This window comes from Nipponia nippon, unplaced genomic scaffold (genome assembly GCF_047370975.1).
Source record: "Nipponia nippon isolate SJK-2023a ecotype South Korea unplaced genomic scaffold, ASM4737097v1 scaffold_43, whole genome shotgun sequence".
NCBI lineage: Eukaryota > Metazoa > Chordata > Aves > Pelecaniformes > Threskiornithidae > Nipponia > Nipponia nippon.
The window spans coordinates 1,507,053-1,515,171 of record NW_028262362.1 but is presented as its reverse complement, the minus strand read 5'-3'; the positions used below and the strand labels follow the sequence as shown (position 1 = coordinate 1,515,171).

The window sequence follows — 8,119 nt, the reverse complement described above, 5'->3', positions numbered from 1 at the left end:
ACATCAAACGTCACCTTAACGATAACAGGTTTCTAAGTTTCCGTACGGACTCGGAACGCAAAGCGGACCCGCCAAAACATTTAGGACAACTTTGTTAAAACCTTTTCATTTCAGTATACTTTAGAACCCCAATCGTGGCAAGCTTTGCTATTACTTCTACAGCACATGGAATATATGTATATTCAAAGCGAAGGGAACATATACATCTAGACAAATACAGACAATAGTAAGTTGGAACGAAATACTAGGGGGAAAAAGGGAAACCCTCCCATCGAGTCACGAGGTTCGGAACGGACCCCCTTGCTTTCTAAGCTCCTTCTCGGAGAGGAGCCTAGGTGCGGCTGGATCCGATCCTAGTCCCAGACTTGGTCGACGGTTTATGGCTAAGGATTATTCTGCTCCAGCGGCGATTAAAGGGGGGTTCACAGTCAAGAAAACAGTACTGCAATTTCACTATACCGACTCATCGGTTCATTTACCGTTTACAAAGGCTTTACTACAATACGAGTATTGCGCCGCACACGCACGCTAGGCCTAGTCGTTGCTCACAAACTCGGCAATATACTCGCAATAAACATATATAAAGGTACCTAGTACAAACTCCTCTCGAGTTCCTTGAAATACTCGCATCGCACAGTGATCTCAACAGGCGAAGGCCGACTCTCGAGGAGCAAAAGGCGGAGCAGATCGGTCCGGATCCCGTCGTCCCGCCTCCGTACGCGGACCGCGTGGCTCCGAGACGCGTCCCTCTCGTAGGGAGATGCTGGCGGGGCCCGCCGCGGTCCCGGAGAGCTCAAACGGTCTCGCTCCGTTCCTCCGCGTATAAGGGCGAGAGATGATTGAACTTACGCATCGGTACATTTTCATCCCGTCGCCAAAATCCAGGTCAGAAATTGCTGTGGTTCTCCAAAACCCCAAAAAGCAACCCTGCTGATGGAAAACCCAAATTCCCCAACTAGACTTTTTCCATCTTCACATGTAAGTGTCTGAAAAGCAAAACTTGCACCTCCTCGCAGACCCTGTAAAGGAACAAAAAATCCACCACGCATTCACGATAGGTTAGATGCATTCAAATCACACCGCTCATTCGACTACTGCACGAACCGCGCCTCGGTCTCGCCCGATCCGTTCTCCGCCCCCCCGCCGCGACACACCGTCGCCCTGCGGCTGCCGCACGCCCTGGGAACGGCGTTCCCGGGGGCCTCGAAAAATCGCCCTGCCTGCGAAAACCCCGGCCCGAGCCTGACCTCCGCCCAAACCTTGGCGATGATCATCGCCTCGCAGAGCGGCCGGGACCGGGGAAAAAAAAACCCAGCCGAGGGAGAAAAAAAAAAATCCCCCGGCTGGGGTTTTTTTATTCTAATTTTATTTGCATGGAAAAATTACTCTCACCATGAAATATAACCTGCAATAAAACACTTCACACATACGAGGTTAGGCACCTTCACAAACAAAACGTTCCTTCGACCGCCACACAATCATGAAAAGTTAGATGCGTTCTAAACACACTGCTCATTCGGCTACCACACAAACCGCACCTCTGTCTCACCCGACCCCTTCCGCAGCCCTCACCCCGCGACACACCGTCGCCCCGCATCCGCTAGGCTCCCCGGAAACGGTGTTCCCAGCGGCCTCGAAAAATCGCCCTGCCTGCGAAAACCCCGGCCCGAGGCTGACCTCCGCCCAAACATGGGCGACGTGTGTCGCCTCCCAGAGCGGCCGGGACCAGGGACAAAAAAAACCCAGCCGAGGGAAGAAACAAAAGAAAATCCCCCGGCTGCGGTTCTTTTATTCTCATTTTATTTGCATGGAAAAATTAGTCTCACGATCATCTACAACCTGCAATAAAATACTTCACATGTACCAGTTTAGGCACATTCACAAACTAAACGCTCCTTCGACCGCCGCTCGCTCAAATCACAACCGTTGCACCGCCCGCCTGCCACTATGACTCCTCACCCAGCTTCTAGAGCCGTCCCTGGAACGCCCTTGCCGTGTGCCTCTAAAGAACATGACAAATCCATACCGTACCCGAGTCTCGGCTTCCTTTTCAGCAAGCCGATGAAGACGCTTTGCTACGTACCCCGATCCCGCTCCTTCATCGCTTGGATTTGTACCCTCTGGTAAGAGTCACCTGAGGCTTTTCTCCAGGGATCCAAACAGCACTGGGGCACCTGCTAAACACAATTAAAAGGGACTGTAGAACACACTTGACAATACCTACCAGCTATCCAAAAAAAAATAAAAAAATAAAAAGAAAAAACCACACCATACCCAGATGACCTGCACCCAAACAGGCCACCCTAATTAAACCGGGGAAATCAAGTGACCTGGATGCTGACCAAACCCCAGATACCCCTGAAAATCACCTCCCACATGGCTCTGCTCATCCCCATAACACATTATTAAATGAGCACAACCTGCTGACACATTGTCAATCCAAAATGACTATACAACATTTACCTCCTAAGTCTAGATATAGCAAAACATTAATCATAGACTCTTATCGCTATTCCACCTAGCCCCTGACTCCACACCCCCCCCCGGCAGGGTGGCTCCAGGCCTCACGCGCACACACACACACACACACACACGCACACTCCACAGAACGCTACAAACAACATGCCTCAAAGATGAGAGAGAGCTCTCGACAAGAAGAATGATACCCGGATGGAAGACGCCATCCGGCAAGAAGACCCGCGGGACCGCGACGGCGATGCGACGAGGTTCTACGGCCGGCCCGGAAAAAGAGCGGGACGTCACGGCCCCCGACGAGAAGTTACTCCGAAAACCGAGAGGACGTAGTCAAAACAATCCCGGCTTCGAGACCTAAGAACGTAAGCGCGCGGGCAAGAAAGCCCGGTCCGCAAAAACGGACCGTAAGAGAGCGGAGCTGCCGACGCAGCCGAGAATGACGGCGCAAAAAAGGACCGCCCGGAAGCCTCCCAGACGCCCGACCGATCCACCCCGCACGTCCGTAACGCCAGAAAAGCGCCGCCCGATCGGCACCGAGTCGACGGATACACGCATTCGAGACGCTAGGGATGACGCCCGAGTCACAACGCCCGAGGCGCACGGCGCCCTGCCGGGGCGCACAGGCGACATCGAGACCCGGCAGAGTCCTCGGACACGGAACACGCACCGCACAAACAGCGCGACAGCGGACACAGCCTGGACCGGCCCCGCCCGGCGCACGCTGCCGTCCCGCTGAAGACTAACCCGCTCCCCGTACCTGCCCAGAGGGCGCTGTTCCCACACAGCCCCCTCCCCTGCCCCGCCTTTCAAAGCCCCATCCCGCAACGGCCAACCTCGCGCCCTCCCTCCCCCGACCCCTCTCCGGCACCGGAGCCTCAACTTAGCTTGCGGGCGCCCACGAGTCCAAATCCAGCCTGGACAAGGAAAACCACCCTCGGCCCGCCGGATTCAGCCTGCGGTCACGGGGTTCCGCTCCACCACCTGCAAAACAAACACAATGCCGTCAGGCACCATCACATCAGTCAACGCAGAGCTTCGACGTAACATCCGCCGCCTCAGACGGGACAAGGCACGCCGCCGAACCTCTCCGTACCTATTCCAGAGTCGGACGCCGTGGCTCCGGTCGCTCCCGGCACCTAGGATACAGAGAGACACAAAATGACCTGTGCGCTTGCAAAAAAAGAAAAACGCTACCCAAAAAAAACCCAAAAAAACAGCCCCACGCTCCCTACTACCCAGCTCACCTCAAACGCTCCTCCGCTTCCAAAGGCGGCCCGCACAGAGCCTGCAAAACCAAAGAGAAACACCGCAACTCCGTGGCCACGCAATACTTGGCTACCAGACACCGACCCAAACCACAAGCACCTCACCTTCCAGGAGCGCTCGTCAGCAGGCGGCATGGCCCCTCCAAATGGCACCTGCAAAACCAAAGCAAAAAGGCGCTTCCTGAAATACTGCCCAAAACCTCAGCCTGCCCACACCGATCCCCGTCTCGGCCTCCTTTTCCTTGACCGCTCGCACACCCCACCTCCGTCAGTTTGCATTGACATTTTGAGGCTTATGCACCACCTGTAAGACCCAAACAACAGGGGCTGCTTAGAACCGGACCGGCGGCACACAACACCTGAAAAACAACCGCTCTTTCAGCCCACCGATCCCCGCCCACCTTGCCCGAGTCAGCTCCGGGGCCCCATATCCCACGTCGCTCCTCGCTTGGAACCTTCAAGTTAAAAAAAAAAAAAAAAAAAAAAATTATGTCAGAAACACCATAAAGTAGTCAAGGAACCACCAGGCACATCTCCCCTCTAACCCCTCAGCTACCCCGTCCGACAGGACGGAACCACCTTGGCCTCAACAGTCTAGGCATACCAACACGCTAACCACACACTCTCAGCGCTACCCTCCACCTACCCCCCGACTCTACACCCCGCGGGCAGCACGGCTCCGGGCCTCACGCACGCACGCACGCCCCGACGCTCCGCGGCGCGCTACAAACAACGTGCCTCAAGGACAAGAGAAAACTCTCGGCAGTAAGCACGACACCCGGACGGAAGATGCCGTCCGGCAAGAAGACCCGCGGGACCGCGACGGCGATGCGACGAGGTTCTACAGCCGGCCCGGAAAAAGAGCGGGACGTCACGGCCCCCGACGAGAAGTTACTCCGAAAACCGAGAGGACGTAGTCAAAACAATCCCGGCTTCGAGACCTAAGAACGTAAGCGCGCGGGCAAGAAAGCCCGGTCCGCAAAAACGGACCGTAAGAGAGCGGAGCTGCCGACGCAGCCGAGAATGACGGCGCAAAAAAGGACCGCCCGGAAGCCTCCCAGACGCCCGACCGATCCACCCCGCACGTCCGTAACGCCAGAAAAGCGCCGCCCGATCGGCACCGAGTCGACGGATACACGCATTCGAGACGCTAGGGATGACGCCCGAGTCACAACGCCCGAGGCGCACGGCGCCCTGCCGGGGCGCACAGGCGACATCGAGACCCGGCAAAGTCCTCGGACACGGAACACGCACCGCACAAACAGCGCGACAGCGGACACAGCCTGGACCGGCCCCGCCCGGCGCACGCTGCCGTCCCGCTGAAGACTAACCCGCTCCCCGTACCTGCCCAGAGGGCGCTGTTCCCACACAGCCCCCTCCCCTGCCCCGCCTTTCAAAGCCCCATCCCGCAACGGCCAACCTCGCGCCCTCCCTCCCCCGACCCCTCTCTGGCACCGGAGCCTCAACTTAGCTTGCGGGCGCCCACGAGTCCAAATCCAGCCTGGACAAGGAAAACCACCCTCGGCCCGCCGGATTCAGCCTGCGGTCACGGGGTTCCGCTCCACCACCTGCAAAACAAAAACAATGCCGTCAGTCAACATCACGTCGGCTAACACGGACCTTTCGCACAACATCCGCCACCTCAGACCGGCTGCGGCGTGCCGCTCGGCGCCGACTCCCCAGTCGGACGCCGCGGCTGTCGTCGCTTCCAGCATCTAGGATACCGTGACACACAAAAGTACCTTTGCGCTTCCAAGAAATAACCGTCCCCTCAGTACCTACTACCCAGCTCGGCTCAAATGCTCCTCCAGTTCCAGAAGTGGCCCGCAGAGAACCTGCAAAACCAAAGAGAAACACCGCAACTCCGTTGCCATACAATTATTGGCTATTAGACACCAGCCCGCCTCACCACCGCCTCACCTGCCGGGACCGCTCGTCCGTGAGCGATATCACCCCTCCAAATGGCACCTGCAAGGGCCCAAGCAAAAAGGCACACGCTGAGATATCGCCCAGAACCACAGCCTGCCCGCACCGCTCCCCATCTCCCCCTCCTTTACCTTGAGCAGCTCGCCTCCCCCACCTCTGTCGCTTCGGGTTGGCGCTTTGAGGCCGACGCACCACCTGTACGACCCAAACAACAGGGATCGCTTCTTAGAAGCGGACCTGCCACACACAGCACCTGAAAAATAACCGTTCCTTCAGCCCACCGGTCCCCGCTCACCTTGCCCGAGTCAGCTTCGGGACCTGTATCCCATGTTCCTCCTTGCTCAGAACCTTCACATTACAAAAAAGTTAGAAACACCATAAAGCAAAGAGCCACCAGTCACATCTTCCCTCTAAATCCCTCAGGTACTCCGTCCGACACGACCGTACAAACTTTGCCTCAGCAGTCTAGGCACAGCAACACATTAACCACAGACTTTTACCGCTATTCCACCTACCCCCCCCCCCCCCCCGACTCTACGCCCCCGGGCAGGGCGGCTCCAGGCCCAACACGCAGACCTACCCTCCACAGAACACTACAAACTAGATGCCTCAGAGACGAGAGAGAATTCTCGGCAAGAACAACAACACACGGACGGAAGACGCTGTGGAGGAAGAAAACCTGTGGGACCGTGAAACTGATGTGACAAGGCTCTACGGCAGCCCCGGAATGAGAGCTGAAAGTCACAGCCCTTGAGAAGAGGTCGCTGCTCTCCAAACCGAGAGGACATAGGCGCAACAAGCCCGGCTTCAAGACCTAAGAACGTAAGGACGCGCGGACAAGAAAGCCCGGTCCGCAAAAATGGATGGCGAGAGAGCAGAGCTGCTCACGCAGCCAGAACGACGCCGCAAAATAGGACCGCCCGGAAACCTCCGAGACGCCAGACCGATCCACGCCGCACGCTGGTAACGCCAGGAAAGCGGCGCCCGATCGACGCTACACCGACGAGCGCAGGCGTTCGAGACACTAGGAGGGACTACCGAGGCACGTGCCGCCTTCCTTGGGCGCAAAGAGGGCATCGAGAGGCGAGGAACGCCTAAGACGCGGAAGACGCGCCACACAAACTACGCAACAACAAACGCAGCCTGGAACCGCCCTGCCCGGCACACGCTGCCGTCCCGCTGAAGACTAACCCGCTGCCTTTACCTGCCCAGAAGGGACTGTTCCCACACAGCCCCCTCCCCTGCGCTACATTTAAAAACCCCTTCCTGCAACGGCCAACCTCGCACCCTCCCTCCCCCGACCCCTCTCCGGCACCGGAGCCTCTACTTAGCTTGCAGACGGCCACGAGTCCAAATCCATCCTGGACAAGGAAAACCACCCTCGGCCTGCCGGATTCACGCTGCGGTCAGCGGGTTCCTCTTCGCCATCTGCAAAACCACACCGATGCCGTCAGGCAGCATCGCGTCGGCGAACACGGACCTTTCGCACAACATCCGCCACCTCAGACAGGCCGCGGCGTGCACCTCACCCGCTCCGCGCAGATTCCCGAGCAGGACGCCACAGCGGTCGTCGCTTCCTGCGCCTAAGATACCTAGAGACAGGAAATAACCTTGGCGCTTGCAAGAAATCACCAGCCCCACGCTCCCTGCTACCCAGCTCACCTCAAACGCTCATCCGCTTCCAAAGGCGGCCGCCACGGAACCTGCAAAACCAAAGAGAAACACTGCAAATCAGCTGCCATACAACACTTGGCTATTAGACGCCAACCCGGCCCACCATCGCCTCGCCTTCTGGAACCGCTCTTCGGCACGCGGCATCACCCCTCCGAGCCTAGGTGCGGCACCTGCAAAAACACAAGTAAAGAGGCACGTACTAATATACTGCCCAAACCGACCCTCATCTCGCCCTCCTTTTCCTTGACCGCTCGTACGCCCCGCCTCCGTCAGTTTGGATTGACGCTTTGAGGCTTACGCACCACCTGTAAGACCCAAACAACAGAAGCTGCTTAGAACGGGACCAGCAGCACGCAACACCTGGAAAATAACGCCTCCTTCAGGCCACCAATCCCCGTTCATCTTACCTGAGTCAGCTCCAGGGCCCATACCCGATATTGCTCCACACTTGGAACCTTCACATTTAAAAAAAAAAAAAAAAAAAAAAGAAAAAGAAAAAGAAACCACAAAACAGTTAGAAACACCATGCTATACTCCTATAGCCACCAGTCACATCTTCCCTCTAATCCGTCAGCTACTGTACAACCTTTGCCTCAGCAGTCTAGGCACAGCAACACATTAACCATAGACTCTTACCGCTATTCTACTTATCCCCTGAATCCACACCCACGGGGCAGGGCAGCTCCAGGCTAAACACACACACGCACGCTCCACAGAACACTACAAACAGCGTGCCTCAAAAACGAGAGAGAACTCTCAGCAAGAAGAACGACACACGG

General features: G+C 56.9%; 2 long non-coding RNA genes across 5 annotated transcripts in view; both read right to left on the bottom strand.

Annotated features, from left to right (window-relative positions):
- Positions 1-6,131, bottom strand: part of LOC148052856 (uncharacterized) — a 7,374-nt gene extending 1,243 nt beyond the window's left edge. Inside the window, exons 1-12 of one of the 4 annotated variants that reach the window (XR_015709153.1) lie at positions 5,962-6,131; positions 5,798-5,861; positions 5,661-5,708; positions 5,483-5,575; positions 5,208-5,308; positions 4,142-4,195; positions 3,846-3,893; positions 3,720-3,760; positions 3,569-3,611; positions 3,356-3,456; positions 2,084-2,177; positions 1-1,019 (exon numbers count right to left, since the gene is read on the bottom strand). The exon at positions 1-1,019 is cut by the window's left edge and continues 1,243 nt beyond it. This is a non-coding gene — a long non-coding RNA (uncharacterized LOC148052856). The remainder of the gene's footprint in view (positions 1,020-2,083; positions 2,178-3,355; positions 3,457-3,568; positions 3,612-3,719; positions 3,761-3,845; positions 3,894-4,141; positions 4,196-5,207; positions 5,309-5,482; positions 5,576-5,660; positions 5,709-5,797; positions 5,862-5,961) is intronic. The other 3 variants (XR_015709154.1, XR_015709155.1, XR_015709156.1) reach the window with 3 other exon arrangements.
- Positions 6,132-6,235: 104 nt separating this feature from the next.
- On the bottom strand, positions 6,236-7,734 carry LOC148052855 (uncharacterized). Its single transcript, XR_015709157.1, has 3 exons — positions 7,329-7,734; positions 7,196-7,258; positions 6,236-7,094 (listed from the first exon to the last, which is right to left on the bottom strand). It is a non-coding gene; the product is annotated as an uncharacterized LOC148052855 (long non-coding RNA).
- Between the last annotated feature and the right edge of the window lie 385 nt (positions 7,735-8,119).